General features: G+C 39.3%; 1 pseudogene; it reads right to left on the bottom strand.

Annotated features, from left to right (window-relative positions):
* Positions 1-5,491: 5,491 nt before the first annotated feature.
* Positions 5,492-6,547, bottom strand: LOC138428076 (heterogeneous nuclear ribonucleoproteins A2/B1 pseudogene; annotated as a pseudogene).
* Between the last annotated feature and the right edge of the window lie 1,944 nt (positions 6,548-8,491).

Genomic DNA, 8,491 nt, shown 5'->3' with positions numbered 1-8,491 from the left:
TTAAAAGCAGCGAGGGAAAAGCAACAAGTATCATACAAGGGAAACCCCGTATGTTTAACAGCTGATCTTTCAGTAGAAATTCTGCATGCCAGAAGGGAATGGCAGGATATATTTAAAGTACTGAAAGGGAAAAACCTACAACCAAGATTACTGTACCTGGCAAGGATCTCATGCAAAATTGATGGAGAAATCAAAAGCTTTTCAGACAAGTAAAAGTTATGAGAATACAGAATCGCCAAACCAGCTTTACAACAAATGTTAAAGGACTTATATAGTCATGAAATACAAGAGAAGGAAAAAGATCGACAGAATCAATCCCAAACAATTAAGAAAATGGCAATAGGAACATATATATATCAATAATTACTTTAAATGTAAATGGATTAAGTGCTCCAAAAGACACAGACTGTCTGAATGGATGCAAAAACAAGACCCATATATATGCTGCTTACAGGAAACCCATTTCAGACCTAAAGACACATATAGACTGAAAGTGAGAGGATGGAAAAATATATCCCATGCAAATGCGAAGCAAAAAAAAAAAAAAAAAAAACCTGGAGTAGCAATCCTCATATCAGACAAAATAGACCTTAAAATAAAGAAGATTACAAGTGATAAGGAAGGAAACTACATAATGATCAAGGGATCAATCCAAGAGGAAGACATAAAAATTGTAAATATCCATGCACCCAACATAGGAGAACCTCAATACATAAGACAAACACTAACAGACAGAAAAGGAGAAATTGACACTAACACCATAATAGTAGGAGACTTTTTAACACCCCAATCACACCAATGGACAGATCATCAAAACAGAAATTAATAAGGAAACACAAGTCTTAAATGATACATTAGATGAGATGGATCTCATTGATATCTTGGACATTCCACCCAACTGCAGAAGAATACATCTTCTTCTCAAGTGCACATGGAACATTCTCCAGGATAGATCACATCTTGGGTCACAAATCAAGCCTCAGCAAATTTAAGAAAGTTGAAATAGTATCAAGCATCTTCTCCAACCACAACACCATGAGACTAGATATCAATTACAAGAAAAAAACTGTAAGAAACATAAACACATGGTGATTAAGCAATACATTTCTAAATAACCAACACATTACTGAAGAAATCAAAAGGAAAATTAAAAAATTTCTAGAAATGAATGACAAAGAAAATACAACAACTCAAAACCTATCAGATGCAGCAAAAGCAGTGCTAAGAAGGAAGTTTATAGCAATACAATCCTACCTACTATACATGGTGAAGTGAGTCAGAAAGAAAAATATAACTATTGTATTCTAACGCATATATATGGAATGTAGAAAAATGGTACTGAGGAATTTACTTACAGGCCAGCAATGGAGAAAAAGACAGAGAATATGGACATGGGGAGAGGGGAGGAGAGCATGAGCTGTACGGAAAGAATAACATGGAAACTTACACTACCATATGTAAAATAGATAGCCAACGGGAATTTGCTGTATGGCTCATGAAACTCAAACAGGGGGTCTATATCAACCTAGAGGGGTGGGATGGGGAGGAAGATGGGAGGGAAGTTCAAAAGGGAGGGGATATATGTATACCAATGGCTGAATCAGTTTTCATTTGACAGTAAAAGAAATTTTGTAAACCATTATCCTTCAATAAAAAAATAAATTTAAAAAAAGACATCACTTTGCTGACAAAGGTGCATATAGTCATTGCTATGGTTTTTCCAGTAGTCATATATGGATGTAAGAGTTGGACCATAAAGAAGACTGAGTGCCAACGAATTGATACTTTTGAATTTGGTGCTGAAGAAAACTCTTGAGAGTACTTTGGACTTCAAGGAGATCAAACCAGTCAATTTTAAAGGAAATTGCAGGCAAACAGCAAACTAGCCAAGATGGCATTGTCAGGCTTTCTTGCCCCATGGCCTCTTGCTCTTGTCCCACTTTGTGTAAATATTGATTATGTAACAGCTGAGATCACTTATAGCACTGCTCATGCATGTCACAAGGTTAATGTTACAGCTGAAATCTCTTTTAGTACTGTGTATATGCATCACAAGGTACTTACTTGGTCATAGGCTACTTTGTGTGGTATACCTGTGTGAGCTTCACCATGAAAGCCCTGGCTGCTGCTCCATTGGGGTACATTAGAGCAACATCATGGTTATGGTATGTGAGGTTATGCTATGGCTCCGTTAAGGCTGTGTTATGCTTATGTTACAGCTGCTGCTATGGCTGCTGTGTCAGCTAGGAGAGAAGCTGTGTTATAGCTGCTGTGCCAGCCAGGAGAGAATAAATGTCTCTGCAGTTCCTATAGCTCCTCGAGACTTATTCCAGCCTTTTAGCTCACGCCTTGCCCACTCTGAGTTCAGCGAACAGTGCAGACAGTGTGAACAGGGTCAGCAATGCAGAAATCAACCCTGAATATTCATCAGCCGGACTGATGTTGAAGCCAAAGCTTTAATACTTTGGCCACCACATGTGAAGAGCTTACTCATTGGAAAAGACCCTGATGCTCGGAAAGATTGAGGGTAAGAGGAGAAGAGGGTGGCAGAGAAGAGATGGTTAGATAGCATCACTGACTCTATGGACATGAGTTTGAGCAAACTCTGGGGGATAGTGAAAGACAGGGAAGCCTGGTGTACTGTAGTTCATGGAGTCACAAACAGTCAGACACAACTTAGGGACTGAGCAACAATGACACCATTCCCTCCATAGTGCTAGGCTGCACAGGCTCCCAAGAAGGTGTGGTCAGTGATGTGCACATGTTCATTACTTGGTAGCAGTTGTGGTGGCCATTACAATACCAGCATGTCCACCTCTTGGATTGGAGACTGACCACAGCTGTGTCCTGCCCTGCCTCTGGCACTTGAACGGTGCAACCTGTGTGCCCACCTCTATGGTTGAAGACTGACTGCAGCCATATCCCTCCTTGCCTCTTGCACTTGTGCTTATGACTAGTGCTTTCATCTTTGGGGGTTGGAGACTTACTGTAGCCATGTCTCACCCTGCCTATATGGCACTCATCAAGGTGGTGTTTTGCCATCTGTGAGTACATGGAGTTAGAGCATCCCTGTGACAATGATCTCTTGCCTCTCTGGCAGGCTTAGCCTTTTTACTGGACCCCCTCAGTTGTGTCATATTAGTCCTCTCAGACTGTCTTCACGACACTTAACCCCAGTGCCCTCCCTGGGTTGTGACCTCCAAAGCCTTGGCCTTAGCACTCAGCCCCCCCACCCTCCCTGGTAGGCATGCAGACACACATTTCAGGATGGGTATTGGAGGTCGGCTTTGATCTCTGTTCAGAATTCTCTCCATTTTGCCTTCTGCACACCAGTTATTGTGCTCTCCTCTGGGTTTCCGAGCTGCACCCTTGTCCCTGCACAAGAGAGGGTTTCCATGTGTGCAGAAACTTTTCCTCCTTCACAGCTCCTTCCCAGATATTCAGGTTCTGTCTGGATTCCTTTGTCTCTCTCTCTCTTTTTAATTTTTTTTCCTCATTTATTTTACCCTATCCTTTTATGTGGGGATTAGTGTGCCTTTTTGGAAGACAGACATCTTCTGCCAGCATTCAGTAGGTGTTCTGTAGGAATGGTTCACATGCATATGTATTTTTGATGTAGGGAGAAAGGTGATCTCTGTGTCTTACTCCTAACCATCTTGCCTGAAATCCCTCTGAAATGCCTCAGAAGATTTTTCTACATCTACTGAGGTGATCATATTGTTTTTATCCTTCAAGTTGTAATATGGTGTATCACATTGATAGATTTATGTATTAAAAATCCCTTGGATATGTCCCACTTGATTGTGGTCTGTGATCCTTTTAATGTGTTGCTGGATTTGGTTTGCTACTATTTTGTTGAGGATTTTTGCATCTATATTTACCAATGATATTGGCCCATAATTTTTTTGAGATATCTTTGTCTTTTGGTATTAGGGTGATAGTGGCCTCACAAAATGAGTTTGGGAGTGTTTCTCCCTCTGCAATTTTTTGGAAGAGTTTGAAAAAGATAGGTGTTAGCTCTTTTCTAAATGTTTGATAGAATTTCCCTGTGAAGCCATCTAGTCCTGGACTTCTGTTTCTTGAAAGATTTTTAAACACAGTTTCAATTTTAGTGCTTGTGATTGGTCTGTTCACATTTTCTATTTCTTCCTGCTTCAGTCTTGGAAGATTGTTCTTTTCTAAGAATTTTTCCTTTTCTTCCAGGTTGTTCATTTTATTAGCATATGATTATTTATAGTAGTCTCTTATGATTCCTTGCATTTCTTGCAGTGTCAGCTGTATTTTCTTTTTCATTTCTAATTTTATTGATTTCAGGCTCCTTCCTTTTTTCTTGATGAGTCTGGCTAAAGGTTTATCAACATTGTTCATCTTCTCAAAGAACCTGCTTTTAGTTTCATTGATCTTTGCTATTGTTTTCTTAATTTCTATTTCATTTATTTTTGATTCTTTTGAGATGAGATGTTTGAGATGTGTATAAAAATCAATACCAAGGTACATGTCAAGGAAATTTTTTTCCTATATTTTCCCTCAGAGTTCATGTCTTCAGATCTTACATTTATGTTTTTATTTAGAGTTAATTTTTGTGAGTGGTGTAAGATATGAACCAACTTTTATTATTGTGCATGTGAATATCCAATATTCCCAGCACTATTTACTGTCTTTTCCCCATTAAGTATTCTTGACTCCCCTGTCAAATATTAGTTGATTGTATATGCTTGAGTTTATTTGGGGGCTCTTGATTTTGTTCCATTTCTTTTCTTGTTTTTATGCCAGTATCATACTATTTTAATTACCATAACTTTATAGTTATGGGGCTTCCTTGGTGGCTCAGACTGTAAAGAATCCTCCTGTCAATGCAGGAGAGCATAGCTTTATAATATGACTTTAAAAAAATACCTCCTGCATTGATCTTCTTTCTCAGTATTTTTCTGGGTATTTGGGGTAATTTTGTGGTTCCATAAAAATTGTAGGAGTGTTTTTTCTAATTAAAAAAAATGCCATTGGAATCTTTTTTTTTCACCTTTTAAATTATTTTATTAAATCTTCAATGTACGATAGCTTCTTTACACATGAACTAAATTTTTTTAGAAGAATGATGTTAGGTCTTATTACATGATGATTCTAGCTAGTAGTTTTTCCAAATGTTGGGGAAAATCTTGAAAAAGGATTTTCACATCTCACCCAAAACATTGAAATTTAACATTATCAAAGAAAGAGATGCTTCTACACTCTTGAACAGTGGCCACTGGAAAGACATTTCAAAAAGAAAGAATTGTATCTCGAAAGCATTTTTTTATATGATTTTTTCCTCCAAAGACGGTAATGTTTTTTACATAGTTAAGTCCATTCACAAAATGGCTTTCTGCACGTGCTCTCATGCCTTGAGCCACATCACCAAATATTTATGCATGACTGAAATGAGTTTCCTTGACATTGTTATTTCCATAGCCTGAAGCTGTTCTGTTACCTCCAGACTCTCATTCTCCCTGATTTATACAATCAAGCCCCTGTCAAATAACAAGCTCAATATCGCCATCTCTCCATAATCCCCACTTTCTCCATGGCCTCCTGGACAATAGTTTCCTCCACCATATGATCCTTCCATATTCCTCCTACCATTCAGTTTCCCACTCTTTAGTAACTCGTACTTTGAAGGTTTCTGCTTATAATTTCTCAAATTATAGCAATTCTGACTTCCATCGTTCCTTCCTCTCGCTCTGCAGCCCCTATTCTGGTGGCCATGTCCAGGTCCTCCTCCATAACCAAGACTAACCCTCAAACTACCACCTCCTGGTCCCCCTCCATACCCATGGTCACCATCCCCAGATTCACCACTGCTCCCACCTCCATCAGATCCTCCTCTAAAGTCCCTTCCTTGTCCAGCTCCAAAATTTCCACCACCACTATGCAAGTATAGGAAATCAACCTTACCTCCTCCCTTTCCTATTCTAGAATGCTGGAGTGCCTGCATTTCTTGTCTAGACAAGGCCTTTCTTACTTCTGCATGATAACCATTGATGGTATGGTATTTCTGCAATACAAGCTTATCCACAGGATCGTGGTCATCAAAAGTCACAAACCCAAAGCCTCTTTTCCTTCCAGACTCCCTATCACTAATGATCTCAATGGCATTGATGTTTCCATATTTCTCAAAGTAATCTCTAAGATGATGCTTCTCCGTGTCTTCTCCAATTCTACAAACAAACAGCTTCTTCACAGTGACAAGAGCCCCTGGTTTTCCATAGTCCTCTCTTGGGACAGCGCGTTTGGGGGCGACCCTTTTCCCATCGATGGAATGAGGTCTGGCTGCCATGGCAACATCCACCTCAGCCGCAGAGGAAAACGTGACAAAACCAAATCTTCTTGATGTCTGGCTGGCAGGATCTCTTATGACCACACAGTCTGTAAGATATCCCCACTGCTGGTAGTAGTTCCATAGAGTTTCTTCTGTGGTTTCAGAGCTCAAGCCACCAACAAAGAGTTTGCGGAATTCTTCATTATCTCTCTTATTCCTCTCCAAAGGATCAGATGTTGACATTTTTTTCATCACGTGCTTGGGCGCTTGAGCCATTTTTCTGAAGCTGAGGAGGATGAAGGAGATCTCAGAGACTAACAGGAACCTGACCAATCCCAGCTCCTGGCTTCCACTCCTCTGGAAAGAGAGCCTCCAGGAGAACCTCCAAGTCCTGGCTTCAGGGATGCTATTACTGCCTCTGGAGCCTCTGCCGCCCTTGAATCAGTCTTGAGCCCCTTTCAATTTTTCAGAACAGGCTGATCTGTGAAAGAGGCTGATGCTGGTTCCCCCTGACCCGATCCTGATGCTGACCTGTGACTCGATCCTGAGATGTAGACCACCTGTAGCTTGCCAGAGAAAGCCTCCATTGGAATCTTGATAGGAGTTGTATTGAATCTGTAGATGGTTTTTTTTACTATTGACGCTTTAACAGAATTCTTCCAACCATGAGTACAGGATAACTTTTCATTTATTTTCTCTCTTTCAATTTTTTTCCATCAATATCTTGTAGTTTTCATCAATGTTTTGTAGTTTAACTTTTTTGCTTAAATTTATTCCTTGGGGTTTTTTTTTTTGATGCTGTTGTAAATGAGATTTATTTCTCTATTTCTTTTTCAGAAAATTTCCTTTTAGTGTATGAAGACACTACTGATATTTATATGTTAAATTGTATACTGCAACTTTACTAAATTCATTGATTAATTTCAACAGGGTTTTTTTGGTTTAAATTTTTGTTAAAAATTTCTAGGAAAGAGGTGACAAAATAAGGCCAATTGAGGATCCTGTGATTTCTGGAATTTTTTTATTTTTATTTTTACTTTATTTTGCTTTACAATACTGTATTGGTTTCGCCATACATTGACATAAATCCACCACGGGTGTACATGAGTTCCCAATCCTGAAGCCCCCCCCCCCCCACCTCCCTCCCCATATCATCTCTCTAGATCATCCCCATGCACCAGCCCCAAGCATCCTGTATCCTGTATCAAACACAGACTGGTGATTCGTTTCTTACCTGATAGTATACATGTTTCAATGTCATTCTTCCAAATCATCCCACCTTCTCCCTCTCCCACAGAGTCCAAAAGTCCGTACTAAACATCTGTATCTCTTTTGCTGTCTCACATACAGGGTTATCATTACCATCTTTCTAAATTCCATATATATGTGTTAATATATTGTATTGGTGTTTTTCTTTCTGGCTTACTTCACTCTGTCTAATAGGCTCCAGTTTCATCCACCTCATTAGAACTGATTCAAATGTATTCTTTTTAATGGCTGAGTAATACTCCATTGTGTATGTGTACCACAGCTTTCTTATCCATTCATCTGCTGATGGACATCTAGGTTGTTTCCATGTCCTGGCTATTATAAACAGTGCTGCGATGAACATTGGGGTACATGTGTCTCTTTCAATTCTGGTTTCCTTGGTGTGTATGCCCAGCATTGGGATTGCTGGGTCATAAGGCAGTTCTATTTGCAATTTTTTAAGGAATCTCCATGCTGTTCTCCATAGTGGCTGTACTAGTTTGCATTCTCACCAACAGTGTAAGAGGGTTCCCTTTTCTCCACACCCTCTCCAGTATTTATTGCTTGTAGACTTTTGGATCGCAGCCATTCTGACTGTGTGAAATGGTACCTCATTGTGGCTTTGATCTGCATTTCTCTGATAATGAGTGATGTTGAACATCTTTTCATGTGTTTGTTAGCCATCTATATGTCTTCTTTGGAGAAATGTCTATTTAGTTCTTTGGCCCATTTTTTTATTGGGTCGTTTATTTTTCTGGAATTGAGCTGCATGTGTGGCTTGTATATTTTTGAGATTAGTTGTTTGTCATTGCTTCATTTGCTATTACTTTCTCCCCTTCAAAAGGCTGTCTTTTCACCTTGCTTATAGTTTCCTTTGTTGTGCAGAAGCTTTTAATTTTAATTAGATCCCATTTGTTTATTTTTGCTTTTATTTCCAGAATTCTGGGA

This window comes from Ovis canadensis, chromosome 23, assembly GCF_042477335.2.
Source record: "Ovis canadensis isolate MfBH-ARS-UI-01 breed Bighorn chromosome 23, ARS-UI_OviCan_v2, whole genome shotgun sequence".
NCBI classification, from domain to species: Eukaryota; Metazoa; Chordata; class Mammalia; order Artiodactyla; family Bovidae; genus Ovis; species Ovis canadensis.
The sequence above is the reverse complement of the archived record's forward strand: the minus strand, read 5'-3'. Positions and strand labels throughout refer to the sequence as shown.